The sequence below is a fragment of the Mustela lutreola genome, chromosome 5 (assembly GCF_030435805.1).
Source record: "Mustela lutreola isolate mMusLut2 chromosome 5, mMusLut2.pri, whole genome shotgun sequence".
NCBI lineage: Eukaryota > Metazoa > Chordata > Mammalia > Carnivora > Mustelidae > Mustela > Mustela lutreola.
Window position 1 is genome coordinate 141,290,413 of NC_081294.1, and position 27,676 is coordinate 141,318,088.

The 27,676-nt window shown below is 38.2% G+C and overlaps 1 protein-coding gene and 1 long non-coding RNA gene across 6 annotated transcripts in view; one reads left to right on the plus strand and one right to left on the minus strand.

Annotated features, from left to right (window-relative positions):
* The window catches only part of LOC131832576 (uncharacterized), a 136,699-nt gene extending 115,439 nt beyond the window's left edge, over positions 1-21,260 (minus strand). The window contains exons 1-2 of one of the 2 annotated variants that reach the window (XR_009354107.1): positions 21,114-21,260; positions 20,266-20,410 (exon numbers count right to left, since the gene is read on the minus strand). This is a non-coding gene — a long non-coding RNA (uncharacterized LOC131832576). Of the gene's footprint in view, positions 1-20,265; positions 20,411-20,889 lie in introns of both variants that reach the window. The other variant, XR_009354109.1, reaches the window with a different exon arrangement.
* Positions 21,261-21,287: 27 nt separating this feature from the next.
* The window catches only part of LOC131832573 (protein FAM170A-like), a 247,044-nt gene continuing 240,655 nt past the window's right edge, over positions 21,288-27,676 (plus strand). For all 4 annotated transcript variants that reach the window (XR_009354104.1, XR_009354105.1, XM_059175773.1 and 1 more), the window contains exon 1: positions 21,288-21,470. The gene's annotated coding sequence lies outside the window, so the exon portion shown is untranslated. The remainder of the gene's footprint in view (positions 21,471-27,676) is intronic.

The following is a 27,676-nucleotide window of genomic DNA, read 5'->3' on the forward strand; positions in this document are numbered from 1 at the left end:
ATTTTAGTCAGAGAGAGAGTGTGTGTGAGCATTTATTTCACGCACATGTGCGCAGGGGAGAGGAGCAGAGGGAGAGAGAGAGAATCTCAAGCAGACACTCTGCTGAGCTTGAGCCCAAACCTGGGCTCCTCTCATGATCTTGAGATCATGACCTGGCCTGAAATCAAGGGTCAGACACTTAACGGACTGAGCCACCTAGGCAACCCAAAAATAAAATCTGAAAAACAAAACAAAAACAGCATTGACAGGAGAGAGACACAAATGCAAATGTGAATCCTAAAATCCTAACTAAAGAAACAGTTGAGGGTTATGATGAAAAGAGTAGTCCATCGCCACAATCTCATATTGGGAGCTTAAGTGGGTACGAGAAGAATAAATGAAACAAGATGGGATTGGGAGGGAGACAAACCATAAGTGACTCTTAATCTCACAAAACAAACTGAGGGTTGCTGGGGGGAGGGGGTTTGGGAGAAGGGGGTGGGATTATGGACATTGGGGAGGGTATGTGCTTTGGTGAGTGCTGTGAAGTGTGTAAACCTGGTGATTCACAGACCTGTACCCCTGGGGATAAAAATATATGTTTATAAAAAATAAAAAATTATATTTAAAAAAAAAAAAAAAAAAAAAAAAAAAAAAAAAAAAAAAAAAAAGAGTAGTCCACATAGTTTTTAAAATAACCTTCCAGGGGCGCCTGGGTGGCTCAGTGGGTTAAACCCCTCTGGGGTCCTGGGATCAAGCCCTGCACCAGGCTCTCTACTCAGCAGGGAGCCTGCTTCCTCCTCTCTCTCTGCCCGCCTACTTGTGATCTCTGTCAAATAAATAAATAAAATATTTATAATGCATAAATTCTATGCAGATTTTCTCCAAAAAACAGAAGAACTTACCTGTGAAATACTGATCAACCAGAAAATAATTATTTCCAACTCAAATGTAACTGTTACAGAAGATATGACAGCAAATTACCTGAGGTCAATGACAGTAAAAGTTAAGGGCTTCTTCTGAGTTTAGACTCAGTTTTTAACTGCCTTTTTAAATCTCTTCAGTCAGAACCAACTGTGTGCTCCATATTAATCATATCATTTTAAGCTTTGTTGTGTCCTCTGACAGCATCGTCATGTATAATATTATCATTGAAATAAGAGCTTTTGTGATGTTGTATTTTCTTTTATTTTAATAGAAAGGAGTAATTAAATAGAAATAAAATTACACTCAACTTACACAACTAAATTGAAACCACCACTTTTACCTGAGGCCTTCAAACACTCATTTAATCAATATGTGTTTTTAATGGTAATAGTTACATGCTAACTAAGACAGCTTAATTAAGAAATACAATGATGAAATTAGAAAGTTACTAAAGGAAGCCATCTGGACATTTAGTCTCTCAACCTATAGACTATCTGTATTCCTTTTATGTTTTTAAATGCATTTAGGAACAATTTGGTGAGCCAATATAGCAATACCAGATGTACTCTGCAAACTGATTATGAAGCAGATGGTTTTATGATCACACTTCTGTTTTAAAAGGTGTTATTCTATTATGTAAGGTTCACATTTATGACACACACTTCTTGTTTAGCATTGTGGATGGTGTCGTTCTGTCAGAGCATCTCACACATTTCTCTTCCTTGGCATCTGTTCAGTAAATAGGCTGACTGATTCTCATAGCAGGAGGGATAAATTATCCAATTACATTGCTGGAAGGATGGTATATTGCACAATCTTTATTTTCTGATTAACATGATGACATCAGTCTAACTTCTACTAGAGGCAACCATGGAAAATCAACACAGATGTCTAAAAGCCAAGTCAGGTTATGCCCAGTTTATTAAATGACTGATCCATGTAACCTAACAAGATATCACATGAGCATTTTATTCCTTAATGGTATCTTTCTGCTATATACCATATAGTTTTGCTTAAACAAGCTTGAAGGTAAAACACACTCTGGAAATAATTCTATATTATGAGACTATAATCATAATTATTCTAGGCATACTAAACTAATAATAAAAATATTAGACTCTACTTAGCCATAATAGAAAATTAATGTCACTGCAGTGATAAGCATGCCTTTCTGAAGAAAGCAATTAAGTATTATGCTTTTTGCTCATGTACCAGATTTCAATTTTGTCATGTCTTTGGAACATAATGAAATGTAAGAAAAGCATTGCAAGGAAAGCCTGACTTGTCTATAAACTCAGTCTGTGTCCTGACATTCTGGCAAAGTTCCCTGCCTGATTTGTTAAGGTAACTTAATTCTGGATTTGAGAGATCCAGTGGGATTTATTCTATTATCTTAATGACAAGACTAGTACTACTGTGAGGCAAAACTGTCATTCATTCAACTCAACTAGTACTTACTTGCCACCTACAAAATGCTCCTGTGCCAGCCACCAGGGATACAAATATAAGTGGATCTTGAGCATGCCCTCAAGGTGATTACCATCCATGGCAAAGCAGGATGCAAACAATTATTTGTGTGTGTCAAAAAGAATTCCCATTACTGCAACAAATATTAAACTGTAATTAATGGTGTTCATAATGAGGTATTAAAGAGGAAGCTTACTGATGTCTGTAATTTACATTAAAATACACCTAAAATAAGATGAATTATAATGGACAGAGGGATGAATAGACAGTTGTATAGCAAATATAGTAAAAAAAAAAACCTTAATAATATAAACTAGGTAGTGGGTATACAGGTATTTTCTGAAAAATTATTTTAACCATTTGATATACTTGAAATTCTTATGATAAAATGTTGGAAAGGAAAAGAAAGCAGGATGATTACAACTGAAATTGTGGACAAAAGAGGGCAGTTGTTACTTAAGGCTAAGTTTATAGTACGAACATGAGAGAAGTTAACTGTTTTAGGGTGAGAAATGGGGTAAATAAACGAAAATCAAGGAATTGAGAAACCAAGGCAGGGAACTGGAAGATTCTTCTACTTAAGTCTATAGGTACTGAAATCATCAAAATTTTAAATTTGCTGTACCACAGAAAGTTACAGTCAACCAGTATGTAAATCATTAAGGAATCCAAAACTGGCCAATAATGAATGACACAGTCTGATGGCAGAAGCTTCAAGGCTAGAGGCTTTTAGAAGTAGAGAGAGACAATGTTCTGGATACAACACAGAGAAATAAGAAGGCCATTTATTCCAATTTCAGGCTCAGGGGCACAAAGACCACAGAAGAAAAATTAGTCACTACTTGAAAAAGATACATAAAAATAGTATAGTAAGTGTAGAACCAAGTCTTGGTTAGAGTACTAAGGTAAAGAAAATGTTTAATCAAGAGTTTGAAGAACATTTGATAAGGACAAATCACAAATCCAGAGATTGCACTAGCAGAATTTAGAAAATGAAATTGGAAATAGCAGTGAAAAATAAAGTCAGATAAGGTTAAACACAACCTATAGGAGGATAAGAGTCCAGATCTTCTGAATAAAACACACAGTAATAAAAAATTTTATGGGTCTCAGAAGACCAAATGGGATGATGAAATTCTGGATGATGGAAGGGGAGAAAGATTTAGGGGTATCTTGTCAAAGCATGCAGAAAGAGTAGCTATTTATCACGTAGACAGGCAAGGAAGGGATTTCCAACCAGTGGGAACAGCCAGAATAAATAATCAGAGGAACTTAAAAGAATGTTTCAGGGAATACAACTCATTGAACATCTGAGGTGTGTAAAGTGCAAAGGTGAGAATTCTAACAGTTGAAGCTGTACACAGAGGCAGGGTGTTATAGGCCAGATAGAAAGGTTTAATAGGTATCCTGTAAGTACTGAGGAACCGCTAAAGAATACATTACCTTGTCACAAAGATTACTCTGGACACAATATGGCCTGAATTAGATGATGTCTTTCTAGAAGTAGAAAATCCAGCTAAGAGGATTATTCCAAGAGCAGGTGGCAAATGATTAATGCCTGAGCTAGAAATGTGGCATTAGGGATGGAGAAGCATGGATATGTGATAATCTTAGAAAAAAGGACCAAGCTTTAGAAGGGGGGGGGGAGCTAACAGCAACTGACGCAAAAGGCAAGATAATGGGAAATATCTGTGACAGATGCCGTCTTTCTTAAATAAATAAATAAATAAAATATACAACTATACACACTGTAATTGATACCTACATTTAAATATATTATGAGATGTTCTCATGTTAAATATGATAACATGAAAATTTAAAGTTCATTTCTTGAAAACTGAAAAATAAACACTTTATCTCAAAACTAAAGGCCATTTCTCTGCTGAAGAAGCTGTCTTGCAGGGATGCCCGGGGAGCTCAGTTGGTTGGACAACTGCCTTCGGCTCAGGTCATGATCCCGGAGTTCCCGATCAAGTCCCGCATTGGGCTCCCAGCTCCACAGGCAGTCTGCTTCTCTCTCTGACCTTCTGCTTGCTCATGCTCTCTCTCACTGTCTCTCTCTCAAATAAATAAAATCTTTAAAAAAAAAAAAAGAAGCTGTCTTGCAAAAATTTTTATAAGGTGAAATTCATATCTAAAACTATAGCTTTAGAATGCAGAGTCAAGATGGCGGAGAAGTAGCAGGCTGAGACTACTTCAGCTAGCAGGAGATCAGCTAGATATCTTATCTAAAGATTGCAAACACCCACAAATGCAACAGCAGATTGAAGAGAAGAAGAACAGCAATTCTAGAAACAGAAAATCAACCACTTTCTTAAAGGTAGGACTGGCGGAGAAGTGAATCCTAGGCAACGGGAAGATGGACCCCAGGGGGAGAGGCCGGCTCCCGGGAAGCAGCGGAGCAACGGAGCACCAAATTGGGACTTTTAAAAGTCTGTTCCGCTGAGGGACATCCTCCAGAGCCTAAACCTGGGTGAAGCCCACGCAGAGTCAGCATAGCCTCAGATCCTGCAGGGTCACAGAAGGATCAGGGGTGTCTGAGTGTCACAGAGCTTACAGGTGTTAGAATGGGGAAGCTGGCGACAGAGACAGAGCTGAGGAGTGAGCTCCCAGCTCGGGTTTACCTTGAACTGGTCGCAGGCTTGGTGAGCTCAGAGTGCAGCTGGAGGCCACAGAGAGGGGAGTAATTGGACACTATTCTCTGAGGGTGCACTGAGTAGTGGGGCCCCTGGCTCTTGGATCCTCCAGGCCAGAGACCAGGAGGCTGCCATTTTTATTCCCATCCTCCAGAACTCTACGGAAAGCACTCAGGGAACAAAAGCTCCCGAAAGCAAACCCAAGCATATTACTCCGCCCGGCCCCTGGTAAGAACAGTGCAATTCCGCCTGGGGCAAAGACACTTGAGAATCAATACAACAGACCCCTCCCCTAGAAGATCAACAAGAAATCTAGCCAGGACCAAGTTCACCTACCAAGGAGTGCAGTTTCAATACCAAGGTGAGCAGCGGAATTCCAGAGGAGGAGAAAGCAAAGCACAGAACTCATGGCTTTCTCCCCATGATTATTTAGTCTTGTAGTTAATTTATTTTTTTTCCTTTTTCAATTTTTTTCTCCTCTTCTGCTAATTTTTTTTAACTTTTACCCTTTTCTTTTTAAACATTTTTTAAGTAGTTTATCTAATTTTTTTCTTTTTTATACATTTCCTTTTTTCATTTTCATTTTTTAATTGCTTCTTTTCATACACACAATGGAATACTATGCAGCCATCAAAAGAAATGAAATCTTGCCATTTACAACGACATGGGTGGAACTAGAGGGTATCATGCTTAGCGAAATAAGTCAAGTGGAGAAAGACAACTATCATATCATCTCCCTGATATGATGAAGTGGAGATGCAACATGGGGGGTTAAGGGGGTAGGAGAAGAATAAATGAAACAAGATGGGATCAGGAGGGAGACAAACCATAAGTGACTCTTATTCGCACAAAAGAAACTGAGGGTTGCTGGAAGGATGGGGGTTGAGAGAAGGGGGGTGGGGTGGACATGGTCATTGGGGAGGGTATGTTCTATGGTGAATGCTGTGAAGTGTGAAAACCTGGTGATTCACAGACCTGTACCCCTGCGGATAAAAATATACATTTATAAAAAAAAATTAAAAATTAAAAAAAATAAAACTAGGGGTGCCTGGGTTGCTCAGTGGGTTAAGCCTCTGCCTTTAGCTTAGGTCATGATGTTAGGGTCCTGGGTTCGAGCTGCACATCGGACTCTCTGCTCAGAGGGGAGCCTGCTTCCTCCTCTCTCTCTGCCTGCCTCTCTGCCTGCTTGTGATCTCTGTCAAATAAGTAAGTAAAATCTTAAAAAAAATAAAATAAAACTATATCTTTAGACTTCTTTTTCTGACAAAAAAAATATTAAACATGGCTGATTCATCATTCTTCTAAATTGGTACGTTCATTTTTCCCATTTCTGTTTAAATAACAGTATTTTACACTAGGTAGACAATGCTAGTATACTGTCAAAATTCTAGCCAAAACTGAAATTTCTTAAATTATTTGTCACTATTTGGATTTGACATACTTTACGGAGAAAGACACATCTAGATTCTCACATGAAATATATAATTTCTTTTCAGCCCTGTTCATGATTTCTAATTATGTAGTTTTCTTCTACCCATTCAACCTTGTTGCTCTATTTCCATTGATAGAACACTATTTATACTCTTTCTCCTTTGGGTTCTATATGATTTGAAACTTATGGAGGCGGTTTTCCTTTTAAGTATTTGATTATTTGATATCTTCTATTAATGACTGGACAGTAAGTAAGATACAACCCTCTTTCAGCTACAACCAATATAACAAAACTGAGGCAACCATAAAAATTTTAACATTTATAGTCTAGTTGTAGCCCCACATTAGTGCTGCTGAATCTATGAGTTGAAAATAAAAAGGTAGTTTTTAACACAGCAGGCTGATGATGCTGACAAGCCATTGTTATCCATCTATCTAGGACTCTTGACAAGAGGTTGTTATTCATGATTGCTTAATTTAAGCACTATTAGAATTAACAGTCTTTTTATCATCCAAATAGCAAAAATTGGAGCAACTCCATTTAAAACTGAGTTCTATTCTGAGAAAGATATACACAGCATTCAAATCAACATATAATCCAACATACATAATCAACTACCTCCCCCAAATCTGAAAAATTAGGTCACCACAGAATAAATTATGGACCAAGCACCTCGGCAATTTTAAGAATTTCTCCCTTCCACATCTTTCTACTCAAGTCTGGTATAAATGGTTCAATGAAGATTAACTTTGGATTCTCCAACTCTTTTAAAGCAATTATCTTAGACCCTTTGACTTTACCATAGATCTTGATCTCTTTTTATCCTACAGCCTACACAGTCCCTAACATTCTGTCCTTCGCACCCAGTTTTCAGCCCAATAATCACTTCTAGAATTTTGTAACAGGACTTGGCTTTCCTGTTTATCACTTTTGTACTAACCTAAACACAAATGCTTCTCCCTCTCTTGACTCTTTTTATTCCAGGTTACTCTGGGAACACAGTGTGTCTGGCCACAATGCAGCGTAATCATGCCCTCCCCCCAGCAACCTGACTGGCTTGTGAATCTCCACCTTAAAATAATTCATACTCCTTTTTCTACCCTATTTTTTCCTTATGATTCTCATTCTTATTGCTTTTTCTTCAGGCAAAAAAGAAAACTATTAAGGAGCAGTAACATTTCAATTTGTCTGAAATACATCTAGGAAAAGAGAGAAAGAAAGTAGCTGAGTAGCTTATATATGTACCTTCTATTATAACATGAATTACCCTTGCTCATTCTCTGACCAACTGATCAACAGGGTAGGATTAAGAATCCAGTGAGGTAGACCCTTTTTTCTAAATTTGGTGCTTATTTTCTTAAAAAAAAGTATTAAAACAAACAAAAAACCCCAGAAAACTCCTTAGTCAATTTTTTGATTATGCTAGTAAACCAATTCATTGTAAAAACTGATAAAGGCTATCAAGTATTTATCCTGTCTTTCTACATGACCATACCTTAACATAATCAAATAGTTCAAAAGGAAAAGTTGCCTTTTATAGAAGCAGGATACCTTCTAAATAAGTATCAAATAATGCAATTAAAATATCATCATTTTGGAATCATTAAGAAATAAAGCTAAATAATGATCAAAATAGGTACCAACATCACAGAGGAGTCAAATATTCATGTCTTCTCATGGGAGTATGCAATATTACTAAAGAAGTATTTTTATTTATGAAAGAATCAGAGTTCTTTTAGCCTCCAGATCTATGCACCATGTCTTAAGAACCCATAGGGGTTGGAGGACAGATTAAATGACGCCATGGTATTTAGGAATTATTTCAGTTCTTAATAAATAAAATAATTTTGAAATTCAAATACTCATACCATAAAATACATCTTGTTGTTCGTTAAAAATATAATTAATACTGATACTGAGAACATTAAAAAAGAAATAAAAGCAGTAAGGATGTTCATCTCCCAGCCTAGAGAGAATAAGAGGGTCTAGGATTACTTTCTACCATAAACGATTGCAAAACTGAGTAAAGTTCATATAACTGTCATACATTAGGTAACAGAGAACACTGGGTTGTAATCCCTGAAAGAAAGCAAACAAATTAATAGAGACCTATTTATGATATTTTTCTAACCTGGTATTTTATATTTAGAAACAATATTTTGAGGAATCAAAACCTAGGATACCCTGCAAGCTGTAGAACACAAAAATACAACCATTTTTAAAGTACAGGTACTAAACAACAAGAAAAAGGACTGGGAAGGAAAGTAATACATCAGTAGATAAGTCAACAGAATTTTTAAAAATATCATTACCAGCTAGATGCTGGAGAATAAATAAGGAGCCAAACTACCCCTGGAAAGTGTCAGCCCTGACACTGAGGAGACAGATACTAGACCAGCACAGTAATGGTCATATGATTTTAAAACTTATTTAAGGGAAATAAAAGTCTAGTGAAAGCACACAATAAAGACTTTCAACAAATGTTTACTGAATAAATTTGGAGGCAAAGGTCATATATGGTGACAGTGAGGACTGGTAGAAAGAGATGGTCAAGTTAAGGTTTACCCCATTGTCAAGGATCTTAAATAGAAGGCTAGGTGCTAAGACTTTGCATAACAAAATGTGTAAGTAAAGTGAGCCATTAAAGATTGTAAAGTAGAGGAACTACCTAATCCTATCTACATTTTGGGAAGAAGACTATGATAACAGTGAGATGGTGACATGCTTAGCTAAAACTAGAATCAGGAAGATAGGTTTGCTAGTGATTGCAAGAGTTCAGGTAAGAGGTATTGAGGGCCTCAATTTAATAGTGAGACAAGAGGGGCAGCAATGAATTGAAAGACATTTCATGGATACTTAAAACATACTAGTAACTAATACTGTACTAAAATGTCAGGGATAAGAGAGATAAGAGATTATAGTTAACCAAATGTTTCTTGGTTGGATGACTAAGGCTATGGCATTAAATAAGGGAGAACAAAGAGAGATACTATAAAAATATCAAAGAAAGAAAAAAGTAGCTCCTGGTATAGAAGACCTGATCTGAAACACACAGGTTGGCCTGAGTGTTACTAAAAGTCCATCTGATGCCCACAGCTAAACTATGATCTGCTCATGGACACTAAGGATCTCACCAAATATCAACATTGAACAAGGCAACCCTGAGACTATGACTAAGATAAAAATATAACTACTGTGAAACCCACAAAATACCAAAGAGTTCCCTCCCTCAGCTACTACTTATTTACAAATTCCAGTTTATCCTCACTCTAATTGGCCTTCCTCTACATAATTCAAATTTACTGAGCTACCCAATCACAGATATTTCCCTGCTTTCTGAAAGTACCCAATCTATAGCTCTGTCCTTGCTTCCTTAGATCCTCTCCAAAATTACTAAAACTAAACCCAAGTGCAGTAAGTTACTTCTAACATTCTCTTAGTGAGACATACTGCATTTCACTATGTTGTGCATTGTCCCTTACTGAAACCAGTAATAGGCCCCAATTTTTTTTTTCAAAGATTTATTTATTTATTTATTTGACAGAGAGATATCACAAGCAGATGAAGAGGCAGGCAGAGAGAGAGAGAGAGGGAAGCAGGCTCCCTGCTGAGCAGAGACAGGCCCAAATTTTTAAACAACTAAGTGTACTTCAGTGGCCTTTGACTTGGGCCTAATACTGAACAATAGAGAGGAAATTCTAGGGATATAAGAGAGAGTTGGAAATTCAGTTTTGGAGTTCACATGAAAGGAAGGAGCCAATATACATAAATGTATACTGGGGAGTTACCAACTTTTTTGCCAATATTTCCCAACTAGTATATACAGTTTCAGTAGATTTAATAAATGTAACATGATATGACTTGTGCTCCAAAGAGGTTGGAGAAAACTAGTTTAATCATGATTGCAAGGGTCTTTTAATTTAGAATTATCATAGGATTTACTTTATATTATAAATGTTACTTTACATTGTGAATCATACAAAATTTCTATTGTATTTCATTATAGAACCATTTTTCTAGCCAGACCGATTACTGTAGTTTTACACAGAATATAATTTGGAAAATGTTTCAAAAGAAAGTTGAAAAAGCAAAACTGAATTATTGGGACTTCATCAAGATAAAAAGCTTATGCACAGCAAAGGAAACATTCAACAAAACTAAAAGACTACCTATGAAATGGGAGACAATATCTGCAAATGATATATCAGACAAAGGGCTAGTATCTAAGATCTATAAAGAACTTATTAAACTCAACCCTCACAAAACAAATAATCCAGTCAAGAAATGGGCAGAAGACATGAACAGACATTTCTCCAAAGAAGACATACAAATGGCTAACCAACACATTAAAAATGCTTAACATCACTTGTCGCCAGGGAAATACAAACCAAAACCACACTGAGATACCACCTTATACCAGGAAAAATGACTAAAATTAACAAGACAGGAAATAAGAGATGTTGGTAAGGATGAAGAGAAAGGGGAACCCTCTTACACTGTTGGTAGGAATGCAAGTACAACCACATGCAAGTACACAACCACAATGGCAAAGAGTATGGTAGATCCTCAAGAAGTTAAAAATAGAGCTATCCTACAACCCAGCAATTATATTACTAGGTATTTACCCCAAAGATACAGATGTAGCAAAACAAAGGGGCATCTGCACCCCAATGTTCATAGCAGCAATGTCCACAATAGCCAAACTGCAGAAAAAGCTGAAATGTCCTTCGACAGATGAACAGATAAAGAAGATGTGGTTTATAAATACAATGGAATATTACTCAGCCATCAGAAAGGATGAATACTTACCATTTACATGCAGGTAGATGGAACTGGAGGGTATTACGTTAATGGATATAAGTCAGTTGTTGAAAGACAATTATCATATGGATTCATTCACAGGTGGAACATAAGAAACAGTGCAGAAGACTATAAGGGAAGGGGCAGAAAACTGGATGAGAAGAAATCAGAGAAGGAGACAAACCATGAGAGACTGTTAACTATTGGAAACAAACAGGGTTGACAGGAAGGTGAGTAGGGGATGGGGTAACTGGGTGATAGCCATTAAGGAGGGCATAGGATGTGATGAACACTGGGTGTTATACACACCTGATGGATTGTTGAACACTGTATCTGAAACTAATGATGTGCTATGTATTGGCTAATTGAATTTAAAAAAAAAAAAAAAGAAAGCTGAAACATTAAGGGTAGATGAGCTCCCTAAATAAGTAAAAATACACCAAAAGGAGAAAAAAAACTAAGAATATGTTAGTTTAATATCTTAATATCTTTTTTTTAAAAAGATTATTTATTTATTTATTTGACAGAGAGAGATCACAAGTAGGCAGAGGGGCAGGCAGAGAGAGAGAGAGGAGGAAACAGGCTCCCTGCCGAGCAGAGAGCCCAATGCGGGACTCGATCCCAGGACCCTGAGATCATGACCTGAGCCAAAGGCAGCGGCCTAACCCACTGAGCCACCCAGGTGCCCTAATATCTTAATATCTTAATCTTCTGTAAAACATAGCCATTGTTAACAGTTAATTAAAATAAAGTTATCATTAAGCAAACTATATTAGAAACAAAGGTAATAGATACTCAAAATAAAAAATACATACCCTTCCTAATTTTTTTTTTTTTACCACACCACACTATCATCTATGCTTCTGAGATCATGGCTGTCTGATCTTTATGGCAGATTCCATAAAACATGTGCTACTGCATATCTTTTTTGACTTCCCCCCACTCAGTGATATCTCCTTAGTGGCTTGAAGTAGGTAACAGTGGAGTAACACAGTGAGTAACAGCAAAGATCACAAATCAGGGCTTGACTGTTCTATTGACTAACTCTAACTTTATGACAATGAAGCAGAAAAAAATGCAGATTAGAAGTTTGCTGTGTCTACAACCACTCATTGTGGATAGCACAATGTTCTTCTGGTATTCAAAAACCACATCCGATTCCGCAAAGAAGTGCTCTTGTCATTTCTGAGCAAATGAAGTTCCAGCATTTGTCTTTGGGTTTTCACTTTCATCTACTCATTAATGTAAATTAATATACCAATCAATATTCATGTCAAAATTACACACATTCATCAACTGAAACCATAATACTTTTTAATTATTTTAATGTATTACAAAGGGAAAACTTATTACTAGAATATTGGTCTGTCAGGGCATCCAATGGTAACATTACTATTTGCATTTTCAAGCCTGGACCTCTGCATATTTGTCAAAAACGTCATAAAAAATTTACCTTCATCTACTCATGTTCACTAGGTAACATAGCCAGATCTGTCAACTTCTCTTTACTTCTAGCTCAAGAATGCCTCTAAATAATTTTATCATCTTTCTTACATATGAAGCAACATACATGCTACCACTGGGAAAAAACCTTAAACCTTAGAAAATATATGGTGGTGATTCCCATTCACAATAAATTTTAGAAACTGCAATACTATCCATGTCCTTTTTTCTCCAGGATGTATGCCAGTGGTTTCAGTCAAAAATATTTTCACTAGAATATTTTCACATTTCAATTCATCATTTCTCTAATACTGGTTATGACTACACATATTTTTTTCTTCTGCAAAAATCAGAGAAAATGGGGGCACGTGGGTGGCAGAGTCAGTTAAGCATCAGACTCTTGGTTTCAGCTCAGGTTGTGATCTCAGTGTCCTGAGATCAAGACCCTCTTCAGGCTCTGTGCTCAGTTTAGAGTCTGCTTGGGATTCTTCTACTCTCTCCCACTTCCTCTCCCACCTTTCTCTTTCTCTCTCTCAAATAAATAAATATTTTTAAAGTTCAGAGAAAATGGCTGAATGATAACCATTTGGGTATGATTTAAATCACTGGTTTAGAACAAGCATTGATTCTTATTGAAAACCACAAAGGCAATCATCTATAGTTACTACAGTTTTTTGGGGGGGCGTGTAGTGGCAACGTAATACTGGCATCTTGCTGTTGTTTCTTTTGGCATTCTTCTTTGAAACTTTTTTTTCTATGTGAATGTCCATTTTCTTATTTTTTTCATTGTTGATGTTACATAGTATCTTTTCCACATTTCCTAAGTGCCTCCCTTCAAGAAATGATTTTAAAGCTTAGTGTTTCACTGTACAATGTTCAAGGATGATTCTAGCTATCTGCAAACTTTTTATCTGATAAACTTCATCAAAAACTTCACACCAGAAAAAAAAAGAGAACTACAAAAATCACATACAGCCATCATTATTTATTTTGAATAGCTGTAAATGCAGGAATATGAACTCTCACAGAGTAGCAAATCAACTCAGTTGAAAAGTGAGCTCCATGGATTCCAAACAATCACAAACTTACCACTGAGGAGGGGTCTCTGAGTCTATGTGTATCACAGGCCAATTATGTAATGAGCAGCCCTCCAATTTACCTCCATATAAAATATGTTTATTAATGTTAATAACGCTAATTTTGGAGCTTACATTTATATTTTTATGGCTCAGTAGTAAAACTGAGGTAATTATTTGGAACTTAAGTTGACAAAATATTCATTTGGTGAGGAGAATTTTATCACCAATTTTTTTTTTTTTTTAGAATTTCTAATGCAAGGTGATAACGGAAGCAGGTTAACTTTTAGTCAGGATTGCAACTGATTTCAAATTCTCTCCCGAAAAATCCCCGCCCCCTCCTTCATTTCTTGCATCCAGAGGTGGCCTCTCCCATAACCTGGCCTTTGCTTGGTACTTCCTGTGCTCTCAGGCAGTTGTTACAGACATGAGCCTAGAGCAGTTCTCAACCCCAGCACTATCAGCATTTGGGCTGGGTAATTTTCTGTTGAGTCAACAGTGTCCATACAGCTAAGGTCACGTATGAAAAAGTCTGGTAGGAAGCAACACTACAGAGTAAACCTATCTGGTAAGGCTTCTAGATCAGACAAACAGAAATGTGAGGAGACAAAGTTGGAAGGGGGTCACTGGCTCAGCCAACACATTCAGGCGAGTCAATCCTGGCAACAGAAAGGGGTGATACCTCATACCCTGAACACTCTAAGGTATATCTGAGTACCTGGGAGGTCACTGATGACCTTGACAAAGATAGTTTCAGTGGAGGGGTAACAGGAATTCAAAGAGCAGAGCCTTGAGGAATAGGTGAAAAGTGAAGAAGCAGAGATAGCACTTTCAAAATCTCAACTACGAGTTGGGGAAAATAACAGACCTTAAGGAAGCTCTAACCCTAATCCTTACCAGTAAAACAGCACTGATTTCCTTCAAAGAGAAGCTAAATGAGCAGCCAAATCTAACTCCCCACTCTATATACCTCATCTCTCTCGGGCCCCAGTGGACACGTGACCCAAAACATTTGCTACAAATCCCTTGCTCCTTGATGGTCATGATCATATTAAATATATTTTCTCTGAACAGGCTTTTACATCATTCGCTTGATCCTGCCCCAAATTTCCACCTTATTGTTTAAATAGAACTGCTGCAAATTTTCCTTTAAAGGCATAAATCCTCAGATGTTTTGAGACCCACTTCTTCTAGTCTATTAAGTTCCAGAATGTTAGATTTTTGCCTTAAAAGATTTTGCTTCACTTTTTAAAACTTTTAGTAACTTAAGGGAACTATCATTTTTGGGGTGTGTCAGTGGGAAATATATTTATGAAACTTAAAAGCTTTGGGATGCCTAGGTGGCTCCATCAGTTAAGCCTCTGTCTTTGGCTCAGGTCATGATCCCAGGGTCCTAGGATGGAGTCCCACATCAGGCTCCCTGCTCAGTAGGGAGCCTGCTTCTCCCTCTGCCTGCGGTTCCCCCTGCTTGTATATACATTCTTTTTCTCTCCCTGTCTGACGAATAAATACAACCTTAAAAAGAAAAAAAAGACATTTAAAGGCTTTTAATTTCCACATCTAACAATGTTTTTAAAAACTTCAAGAATATGTGAAAAATCCTTTATATTACTTTATGAAATAAAATGTCTTTTATTACCTTGTTTTTATATGACAAATTTCCTTAGCTGAGAATTTTCTCCCGATCCTCTATTGCTTTTTTAAGCATCAGCCTTCTTTCAAAAAAAGAACACAAAACTTATCTCCTCTAGGAAGTCTCTCATTGATTTGTTCTCTTTCTTCCCTATGATACTCTTTCCACAGCACTTAATACAGTTGGCCTTGGTGTTAGAATTATTAAAGTCATTACTCTGTAAATCCCTGGTGAACATGGACAAGACAACTATCTTAATCATTTATCTCCTACTGAAACCACTATACTGCTTTGCAAGGTAATGTTCAAAAATGTTGATTAAAATGAATCAAAGCCATATACTGAAAATTAATATACTGGGCTTTAATAACATTTTCTGGACTTAAATTAGTATAGGCTTTGTTGCATAGTCTTGAGCTTAACTGAAGAATAACTAAAAGAAACAAATCATATATAAGAAGGGATATATATTTTATAAAGTGCATTCATTCATTAGTTACTGATCCATAAATAATTAGGTGAATGGGAAAGAATAGCACAGTAATCATAAATTATCAATGTAATTTATACTTTCATATCATGAAATTGTTATAAAACTGCCACCAGTGATTTTATGTCAAGAGACTTGGATTGCCCTCTTATTACCTCTATGACCTCAGGCATAATTGTTATTCCTAAGATATGACTCCCTGTTATGTACTATGCCTATCTCACAAAGTCACTGTTAAGATCAAATGAGGTAATGGAAAATAATAGCAGTTTATATTATTGAGAGGTAAATATTCACTAAGAACCTACACTGTGTTTTTGTTTAATCATCACAACAATCCTATGAGGTTGATTATCATTCCCATTTTTATAAAGAAAACTTGTCACAGAGCTTACATAATTTGCCCAAGGGTACACAGTTATTAAGAGGTAAATTAAAATTTATCAGATAGTCTGACTCCAGAGCCAAGCCTCTTAGCCAAAATACTACATTGCTAACGGTCAGCTCCATTCCTTCAGATTTTGTAAAACTTGGCTATATAACATTAACTATCATTTTCAAATCTTTAATATCCAAAATTCCTAGAATGGAATTTTTTCTTTAGTTTTCCTAAAGATATAATAACAAATCTAACCAAAACTCTCCACAAAAACTCAAATGAAATTTAGGCAAAAAAAAATCTGTCAGAGGATTAATTTAGTAAACATCTTAGCCTAATTACTTGCCAATTACTGTCTTCTACACAGTAACTAGTTACATTCTTCAGTATGTTATATATACCTATATATATATATATTTAGTTACTTTTTATTTATATATAGACTTATTTAAGATATAGACTCAATTCTTAAATAAATCCACTGGTAGTTCACCCAGAGGGTTGATTACTGGATAGTAATTCACTCCAAATCAAAAGTTAAAAACTGAGGGGGTGCCTGGGTGGCTCAGTGGGTTAAAGCCTCTGCCTTCGGCCGGGTCATGATTCCAGGGTCCTGGGATCGAGCCCCGCATCAGGCTCTCTGCTCAGCAGGGAGCCTGCTTCCTCCTCTCTCTCTGCCTACTTGTTATCTCTGTCTGTCAAATGAATAAATAAAATCTTTAAAAAAAAAAAAAGTTAAAAACTGAGGGGTTAGTCTTAGGCATTAAAGAAATACAAAAATCTGATAGATCCAACAATTTTCATGCTATCATAAGCCAATTACTTAGACTGCTTTCTTGAACCTTCCAAATTTCAACTGTAATGGGAAATTTGGAGAACACTGCCATCCAGGGATAGAGAACTGAAGGTGCAGAGCCGGAAAACGAAACACTTAACACGGTAGTTCTCTGTACTGAAACACTCAGCTGTATAACTATCTGTTGTGAGGGAATTACTAACTGTTCAAGTACAAGAGATTATGAATGACACCAACAGCTTAAAAAAATGACAAGACTCCCCAAAGCTTCTCGTTCACCGACTCATTCAGTTAATAGAAAGGTGTAGAACTATAATCACTTTGTTAATACCAGCCCATAACTTGCCTTTTAAAAGCACTTTACTGAGGTAAGAATGATATACAAAAAGCTATACACAATGAATATACTCAACCTAATAACTTTGGAGGGAACTATATATCAGGAAACCATAACCACAATCTAGGCCATTAGTATATCCATCATCTCCCAATTTTTTCCTGCTCTTTCCTATTGCATACTGCTTTTTTTTTTTCTCTCTCTCTCGAGGATAAAAACACTCAACATAAGGGGCTCCAAGTTGGCTCAGTCTTAAGCGTCTGCCTTTGGCTCAGGTCATGAACCCAGGGTCCTGGGGCTCCCTGCTCCACGGGAAGTCAGCTTCTCTCTCTCTCACTCCGCCTGCTTGTGTTCCCTCTCTCTCTCTCTCTCTCTCTCTCTGTTAAATAAATAAACAAAATCTTAGGAAAAAACCACACTCAACATAAGAGCTATCCTCTTGGCAAATTTTTAAGTACACAATATTGTTAACTATAAGCACTATGCTGTGCAGGAGATCTCTAGGATTTACTCAACCAAATAGTTGAAACTCCTTACTCTTTGACTAATACCTCCCCATTTTTCCCTCAATGGCAACCACCATTCTACTCCTTCCTTCTCTGAATTTGACTGCCTTAGATTCATGTATGTGTTTAACATAGTATTTGTCTTTCTGTGTCTCATTATTTCACTTAGTGTAAGGTCCTAATATCAATTGATATCTTCATATCTAACAATAGAAATGGCAGTCCTCATGAATGTTAGATAAAGAAAAGACTATTTTTGAGATAATTTTCTTTTCTCAAAGAAAGTGTCCTGAATTGTGTGTGGGTCCTCCCCTCAATCCATATACTGAAGCTAAAATCCCCAATGTGATGGTATTTGGAGATAAAGTCTCAGGGAGGTAATTAAGATGAAATGAAGTCATAAAGATAGAGCCTAAATCCAAAAGAATCATTTTTTTTAAATGAAAATCACAGAGATAGAGAGAAACCAGAGAATTCTCTCTTTAGGTGTGTACACTGTAAAGGCCATCTGAGGACACAAGAAGAAGGCTATGTCTGCACACAAAGATGAGAACCTTCCCCAGAAGCAAACATGATGGTACCTTGAACTCGGACTTCCACACTTCAGAACTGTAAGAAAAAAATTTCTGTTGTTTGAGCCACCCAGTATGTGGTATTTTGTTTTGGCAGCCTGAGTAGCCAAATAGATTGGGATCTGAAAAACTCTTGAGAAATCTGAAACTGGAAAACTGGATTCCCATTCAACATGATGGATCCTTACTTTCACTAAAAGAACACTGTAATAAGGAGGAAAGAGGTATTACTCTTAATTATAATAAACTTGTTGTTTCATATATCTGACACCATTTAACTGATCCAGGTTAACCCTTAAGAAGGAAAAGGTAAAGGTGGTTTGATGCGTTGCTTTCGAGAGAAACCTATAGTTCCTTTTTTTTTTTTTTTTAAGATTTTATTTATTTATTTGACAGACAGAGATCACAAGATGGTAGAGAGGCAGGCAGAGAGAGGGGGAAGCAGGCTCCATCCCAGGAATCTGAGTTCATGACCTGAGCTGAAGGCAGAGGCTTTAACCCACTGAACCACCCAGGTGCCCCTCTATAGTTTCTTTAATACAAAAACATTGTTATTACTAGAGGAAATGTGAATAGCTTAATAAGAGCAGGTTAATAGAATCATCTTTGCAAAGAGTCAAGATGACAAGATATCAGGGACAACGGAAAATTACTCTTCACTTTTAAAATAAGCATCTAAGTTTGCCAAGAGCTTATATCATAAAATAACAGTCTTTACAGAAAAAAAAAAAAAAACGAAAACTTAAAGTTAAGCTATTGTAAATAATATAAAAATGATCTGCTGATGAGAAATTAACTTCTGTTGGGAGCTACAGAAAGGATTCTTTAAAAGGATGGCTGGAACTTAACCTAATCTTAAAAAATAGCCATTGAGAAAGCAGAGCTGGCAGTGGGAAAGGCCAAGAAGAGAGCCTGGGCTAAGCAAAGATAGAAAACAAACCCTGACCTGAGAAGACTGTGCTGGCTGGAGAAGTGAGGTATTGGATAAGAGGGGTGGTCCACAGAAAACACTACAGAGACTTTAAGAGCCACAGACAAATATCACATTAAGAACACATTTACTGAAGTATCATGGAATCATAACAACAACTTTCTCCCCAGTGAGAGGACACATTTTCCATAAAGCTCTCCGCTTATCTTTAAGGTGCCCTTTCCCACGTATCTATGAATGGAGTGTCTACCACCTACCTGAGCTGAAGAAGCCATTACAGTCCAGAAGCTCAGCTTTAAGAAGGAGAGGTAAATGAATAAGAAGACAATTACAATGCAGTGCATGGCTTGTTAGTGGCAAAACTACTTTTGTGCAACATTCTTCAAATAGGAAGTCAACTATCAAGGCATTTGTGTCCAAATCACACATTAAACTAAAAGAATACCAACCCAAATGCAAGTATGATTTAAAGTAATTTGACTACAGAATCATGACTTACGAAAATGGGCTTGAAATTATTCATTTTATCTGTGAATCTGAGTTTTGTATGTGAAGTCCAGAGAGACAATGAAACTTATTTCAAGGGTTCAGTCTCGGGTCATCTTTGGCCCTGCCTCCTACATCCTCCACTTGAGTACTCTGCCTTCTTATTTTCTTGTCTTTGCCCAGCAATTGCTGACATCTTGTTCCAAAACACGCATCCACACTGAGTCCTGGGGTGCAGGTCCCCGGTACCTATAAGGGTCTGCAGTAGACCCACCCATATCCCTGTGCTTGAGAGAACACATTAAACACCAGATAAAAAAACATGGCATGTCAAGGGACACCATGGAAGAAACAAAACAAAAAACTCTTTCCTACTTTTTGAGTGAGGGGTCTTGCAATTTCACTTTGCACTGGACTCTGCAGATTTGTGTCACCAATCCCGCAGTCCTGTGGCAGTGGTTGGCCTCAGCTGGACAATTACTGGTGAGACACCTGGCTCCTGGCAAGTCAGTTTCCCCATCTGTAAAATAAGAATAGTTCCTATGTCCTTACATTTCTGTGAATATTTTGGAGACAATTCATGTAGAGTTTCTGCCCCAGCTTTGATCCATTTTAACGATCAACACTACTGGTGTTCACTATTAATTAAAAGATTACCTAATGCAGATTTACTCCGGAATGTCTCCTCTCTCTACAGGCTAATACTTCAAAGCAGCTATTCCCATAGGCAGTTGCAAATGTGCTTTAAACGTTTTTGCTTTAAAGGTTCTACTTTTTCACCTTGGTTTTCCCTTATTTTTTTTTAAGATTTTATTTATTTATTTGACAGGGATCACAAGTAGATAGAGAGGGAAGCAGGCTCCCTGACCAGCAGAGAGCCTGTGGAGGGGCCGGATCCCAGGACTCTGAGATCATGACCTGAGCCAAAGACAGAGGCTTACCCCCACTGAGCCACCCAGGAGGCCCCTTGGTTTTCCTTTAAATTTAAACATTGATTACCTAAATTTAAACCTTATTACATTGTGCAGAAAAAATATGTTCGTGCTTCAGCTACAACGGAAGCCTAGAGAGAAAAAGCTGTTTCCAACAAGGACTGCTTGTTAAAAGCACAGGAATCTTCACAAACGCTAGATTAAAAATTCAGAGCAAAATTTGGTCACTCAACTCTACTTTCCTAAAAGGGCTTTCACCTCCCCACTGGCACACAAAAACATGGTCCTTACAGAGCCGGGCCACGCCTACAAACGAGTATAATAAAATCAGCATCTTAAAGAACTTCTAAAGTTGGCGACAGCTACGGGGCGCCCTCCGGGCCACCTCCCCGCGCCTGGTTTCCACAGGAACGCGCAGTTCCAGCCCGTAACACTCTCCTCCGGAAGTTGTTCTCATTCACTTCCGTTCTGGATCTCCTTATTGCTCAAGCATCGGCCCGAACGCGCCGCGGATGCGTTTTAGGCCCCCATTGCCGCCGTAGAGGGGCGTGGTGACGGAGCCGCGATTTCCAGTTCACGTGCCTGCTGCCGCGGGGTCTTCTCAGACGCACCATGGCTCAGCCGGGGACTCTCAACCTCAATAACGAGGTAGGCGCCGAGGCCCGGGGGAACCTGTGGGGCTGCCCTTCAGGACCGCCACAGTGGCTTCTGCGGGTCTTTCTGACAAGCCCGTGGTGTCCTGAGGGCGAGGGTGGGGAGTGCGGCTTGGGCAGCTTCTGGGTGGGCCCGGGCGGCTTTCCCGGAACTCGGAGCCTGGCCACAGTGACTTCGCCTCACGGCTCCCAGGTGGCTGCAGCAAAACACCTGTGTCTGGTCCTCGGGCCGCGTGAATTTTTATGTGTGGGGTGTTGGGAAGATCATGTAATCTTAATATTCAGTGCCCTCGTCTGTGGAACGAAGCTCCTCAGAGTAGCTTCTTTGCAAGGTTGTTGTGAGATTTAAGTTGATTGGACTGTGGGAAGCGTTTGCACAGTGCCAGACCGCTAATAAGCTCTCTACGCGTTTCCTGCCTGTTGTTGGTTGCCGCAGGTGAAGCGGAGGGCTTGAGAGCTCTTGACGAAGGGACTGCTCCTCTTCAGTGCGGTCGTGTCGCTTCTAAGATGGACGCCCGCGTTTCTTACTCCAGCTACTCTCCCATTTCTTTCTTCCGTGGACGCAAAGTTTTTAGAAAGAGTTGTTCATACTTATCCCTCCCTAATGCCGCTTCTCTCCTTCTTTCTTAAATTCGGTCTGAAATCAGGTGTTTCCCCTTATCACTGCTAGCAAAATGTCGGTGTCACTAGGGTACCATTTCTGCCTCTGTCCCCTTTCCACTTTGTGGTCTGTTTACGGAAGTCGTTAGACACCTGAAGACTTAAAGTAAGCGGAAAAAGCAAGAATCAGATGAGGCCCTCGCAGCTACTGCAAAGGAAGTTCTTTATCTTCTTTATTCAGTGGCTTTTCAAGTGTTTGCCAGGACCAGGACATACTGTTCATGTCGTACAGGTGTGTGGAGACCTACTTTCTGTTTCCAAGCAACTATGCTCACTTAGTTGCAGTCCGTGATTTAGTGGAGGAATAGAAAGCATTCCAGACAGGGGCTGGTATAAGGCAGGAAGAGGTGGTAGGAGGAAACCCGTTGGGTGGTATAGGGTTCGATAACTCTCCATTGATGAGAACTTCTGGGAAATGAACTAAATGAAGAAAATGGTAGAAAATGAACTAAATGGTGTTCCTGCCTTGGTGCCAAGTTAAGTAGTCTGAATTTCACTTGAAAGTGGAGTACAGAATATAGAGAACGGGGGAATTCTGAAGTTTTTTAACATACGTGCGTCAACACAGACTAAGTGTGTGCTACTTCCAGAAAACATTTGGTGGGCTTTTTCTCCTTAGTTTGCCTAGAACGTAAAATACAGCTTCTTTGGAGTGAATCCTTGGGCATTCTTTGAAATACGAGGGAGCGTCTTATTCAATTTTGAAATTGCCGTGAGAGTACTAATGAGAATCCTTTAGCCCTCTTCACTTAAGGTGTTTCCTTTTTCCACTTAGCTAATTCTCAGTCCTCTTTTTAAAGCAGTTAAAATTTGATCTTTAGGAATTCCTCACAAATTCACCTCAGTCTGGGTTGCATGTCTGTTTTTTGTGCGACCACTTTCTACTCTTTTCTTTTTTTTTTTTTTAAGATTTTATTTATTTATTTGACAGAGAAATCACAAGTAGGCAGAGAGGCAGGCGGTGGAGGAGGGGCAGGCTCCCTGCTGAGCAGAGAGCCCAATGCAGGCCTTGATCTAAGGACCCTAAGATCATGACCAGAGCTGAAGGCAGAGGCTTAACTCACTGAATCACCCAGGCGCCCCAGTTTCTACTCTTGAAACATTTGTCTACCTCTTTCTGTGTTTTTACACATCTGTCTACCAATGTATGTGCTTCATGATCATGTTTTCTGGCGACTAGATGAGCTTATCAAATTAGGAAGCGTATATATCCCATGTTAAAGTAAATCTTACACGTTCTCATATGAAGGTGGGGGGAAAGGACAGCAAAAGTGGAAATGATGGAAGGTGTTATAATGGGAGATAAATATCTACAAAGGGAAAAACAAATATAGATTTGTCTACATAAAAACTGTGAAACGTCCCCAAATTTAAAATAACCAGTTAGAAAAAAAATGTATAGCAAATATGACAAATAAGTGCCAAATGTCATTACTGTAAAATAGTAATTAAGAGAAACTGCCTCTTAGAACTTTGGTAAAAGGAATGAACTAACTTCTCCCTGGGAGAAATGTATCTGCAAAAAAGTTCACATTCACTGTTTTAATGGATCCATTACTTTCTCATTATTGTCCCGTCCTAGTCCAAGCTACACCGTTCACCGGCACTACGCTGCTGGCCTTCCAACTACTGTCTCTCCAGTCTGATGTCCACCCTGCAGCTGGAGTTCTGTCTTCAAAAGAGAAATCTAATTTTATGACTCCCTTGCTTACAGCCTTTTTGATGGTTTCCTGTTGCTTTTGGTAAAGACCAGTCTAAACAAGGCCAGTCTCATCTCCCCCTTAAGGTATACTCCTGCTTCCTGCCCTCCCTCCCCACTTTTGAGCCTCACACTGTGTGTGTGTGTGTGTGTGTGTGTGTGTGTGTGTCTTTTTCTTCTGTCTTACAGATTAAATGCATTATTTACTACTTGGAAGCCTTCAGCTTGGGTTTGGCAGTCTTACTGATGACTAGAGATTTGTCCTTCATTTTTTTCTTCACTCTTCCCTGTCACTTATTTTCATTTTGTTTCTTTGTCAGCACATTGCATTCCATTATTATACCTCTGTTTTCTCCTTGCTGTCTTTTCTCTTTCCCTCCTTCCTTCCTTCCGAGACAGTATCCTACCGTTTTCACATTTCTAACAATGGTAGTTCTCTTTGCTTTTGGTTGGGAAACCAAAGCACATTGCTCCTAAGTAGTACATTGGCCTTCTGACAGTATTGAATGTTTTAGGCCTGTTTGTTGACTTGTGGGTTTTCTGTAAACCAACTTCCTAATTCCTAAGTGCAAATGAATTTTGAATCCTAACTGAATGGCTCTTGATACCTATTTGTCAGTTTTGCAAAAATAAAGTTAAATACTTGAAGAAAGGTAAGTGCTTGGGGTGAGCAGTTGTGAGAAAAATAAAATAATATTTCCATTGTTACATAAAATGGATGTACTTATTTTTCTAATATATTAAATTTAATCAAATTTTCCTACTGCCTGCACACAAATACTGGAAAAGGCAAAAAGTTGAAAAGGATTTTTTTGGTTTTGGCATGGAACTACATACATAAAGCATTCCCTTTTCTTTTAGAATTCCCTTATGCAGTAATGACAAACATAGTAAAATTGGAACTTTAAAATTGGAGTTTAGCTTTCCCATGATTGGAATGTAACTGAGGAACAACTCTGCTAACTGCAGTTTATTAGTTCAGTTCAGTTGACAGCAGTTAGCAAACAGCATATCATCATCTTATGTACCTCTGGGCTACAACAATTGGAAACAGTTGCTAATATATTTTAGTACATACTTTATAACTCACTATTAATTTTTCTCATAAGTGGCCTTCAAAAAAATTGTTATAAATCCCCATTTTGCTACATATGAAATGTGGCAATTTTAGCACATAGGTGGCTCAGTCAGTTAAGGTCGGCCTTCGGCTCAGGTCACGATCTTGGTGTCCTAGGGTTGGACCTATGTCTGGCTCCCTGCTCAGCAGAGATCCTGCTTGTGTACTCAGGCTGTCTCTCTCTCTCTCTCTCTGTCAAATAAATAATTTTTTTAAAATATTACAGGTTTTTTTTTTTCAGTTAAAATGTAGTCTGAGTGACTTTTTATTATGCAAGTATGAATTTTTTTTCTAAACTGAACTTCAAAATAAATTCCAAACAGGTTAGTATATCTGGTAGGAAAGAAACCTGATCACTCTGCACTTTGTTAATATATTAGGTATTTGAGGGTGCCTGGGTGGCTCAGTGGGTTGGGCCGCTGCCTTCGGCTCGGGTCATGATCTCAGGGTCCTGGGATCGAGTCCCACGTCGGGCTCTCTGCTCGGCGGGGAGCAATAAAATCTTAAAAAAAATATATATATATATATATATTAGGCATTTGAAAAAGTGAATGAACAAGTGAGTATTACAGTCTTTCTGGTCATTTATTTAACAATTGCTTATTGAAAACTCATACTGTACCATCGCTATGTTAGGTGTTACAATGTAATGTTGAGTAAGACCAGACACTTGACCTTCATGGAATTTATAACCTGCTGGGAAGAAGACAGATCAGATTGTATTTAGATTACGAATAAAATATTTAACTTAGAGTAATTGTCATGACAAGTTCTAGAAGCACTCCTAAGTACTTTATAAAGGGGAATTTTAACACTGTCTGAAGACAGAAAAGATTTCACTGAGAAATGGCATTTGATCCAAAATCAGAAGGATGAGATGAAAGAGTGGTAAAGCGCATTCCTACCAGAGAGAACAGCAAGTGTAAAGACTTGGTCCAGGTGGAAGCATGGTGGAGATAAAGGATTAAAAGTAGGCCCATGTGGCCATCCTAAGACAAACTGCAAACAAAGAGAATTAAATAAAGGTCTGTCATCAGATCTGTATATTAAAAAATGTATTCTAGGGCGCCTGGTGGTTCATTTACCAAAAGTGTCTGCTTTTGGCGCAGATCATAATCCTGGAGTACTGGGATTGAGTCCTGAATTGGACTCCCTGCCTACTGGGGAGTCTGCTTCCCTCTCTCCCTTTGGTGCGTGTATGCACACTAACTCCCTTTCTCTTTCTCTCCCTTTCTGTCAAATAAATAAAATCATAGGAAAAATGTATTCTGAGTTGTAAATAACTGGTTGGAGAGGGGCAAGAATGGATGTAGACAAACCAGTTACCAGTAACTCACCCACGAGAACGAGGAGGTCAAGATAGGGGGAAAAGTGGTACAATTTGGGATATAATTAGGAGATAAAATTGACACAACTTGGTAACAGATTGACTGTGAGGGATTTAGAAAAGAAAGCTACTTAAAATGAGCCCTAGGTTTATAATTGAACAAAAGGATTGTTCTTTTCCCTGAAATATAAAACAACAAAAAAGGAATCCATTTGGGAGTGAAGAACATGGGTTTAAGTGTGTGTGGTAGATGATTTTTAAGCCTGCTGAAAAGGAAAGCCTGCTGAACTGAGTAGACAGTTGCACATATAGGTCTGGAGCTAATAGAGAGTCTTAGCTGAAGGCAAGAAATTATCGAGTCATCTTGTTTAGGTGGGAAATTACAATATACACAGGTAAGATCACTTAGGTCTAAAAAGTATGTTGTGAAAAGAAGAGTTGGCTCAGGACTGCCCTTTGAACTTAAAACTGGTTAGTGGTTGGAGGAGTCTTCAAAGAAGAGCAAGGTAGAGTGACTAGAGAGGATGGAGGAAATCCTGGAGAGTATTCTAAATGTTCCTTAGAAGGAGAAAGTGGTCAAATGCTGCCGAGATTGCAAGTAAAGTGAAGCCTGAAAAATTCCTGTTGGATTTGAGGGACTTTTGGAAATCATTGATGTCTTTTGTAATAGCTTTTAGTGGAGTGATGAGAATGGAAATCTAACGGGATTATGTGGTAAGTAGAAATGGAGTTAGGGAGTTTGAGCCTCTCTGAAAGCTTGGCTCTGAGGTAGTTGTAGAGAGAGGGTACTCCTAGTGATCTTCATAGTGAGAATGTTTTGTCTTGTCTCTGGTGAAAATGAGTCAAGCACAATTAAAAATCAATAGAAACAACCATGTAAGAGATTGACAGTGCAAGAGTAAAGGGGTAGTATGTAGTAAGGGTTCTAAGAAAGCAGAAAAGGTGAGATCCAAAATACAACCGGAAGATGAATGTTACGTATTAGGTAGGAGAACAGGTTAACAGAGGAGAGTAGGTGATATAAGTAAATTTGCATTCATTGTAGTGGAAAGATGATGGTTCCCCTTTCATGTTCATTTTCTCCATAAAATTGGAAAAGAGAGAAGAGGAAGGTCAGGTGTTTTAGAAGGCAGGCAGAAGTTTAAAATAGTCATTGTAGAAGGAATTTAACAAAAAATTATAACAGGTTTCCTAAGAGTGTATGGGAGCCCATTTCATGTTAGTTATAATGAATTTAATGTAGATAGAATATCTCAAGTATTTCCCAGCTCTTGCAGGGGCAAGAGCTGTGATGAAGAACTCGGGATGAGGGATCCTGGGTGGCTCAGTTGTTTTGGTGGCTGATTCTTGGTTTCAGCTCAGGTCATGATGTCAGGATCCTGGGATTGAGCCCCTCAT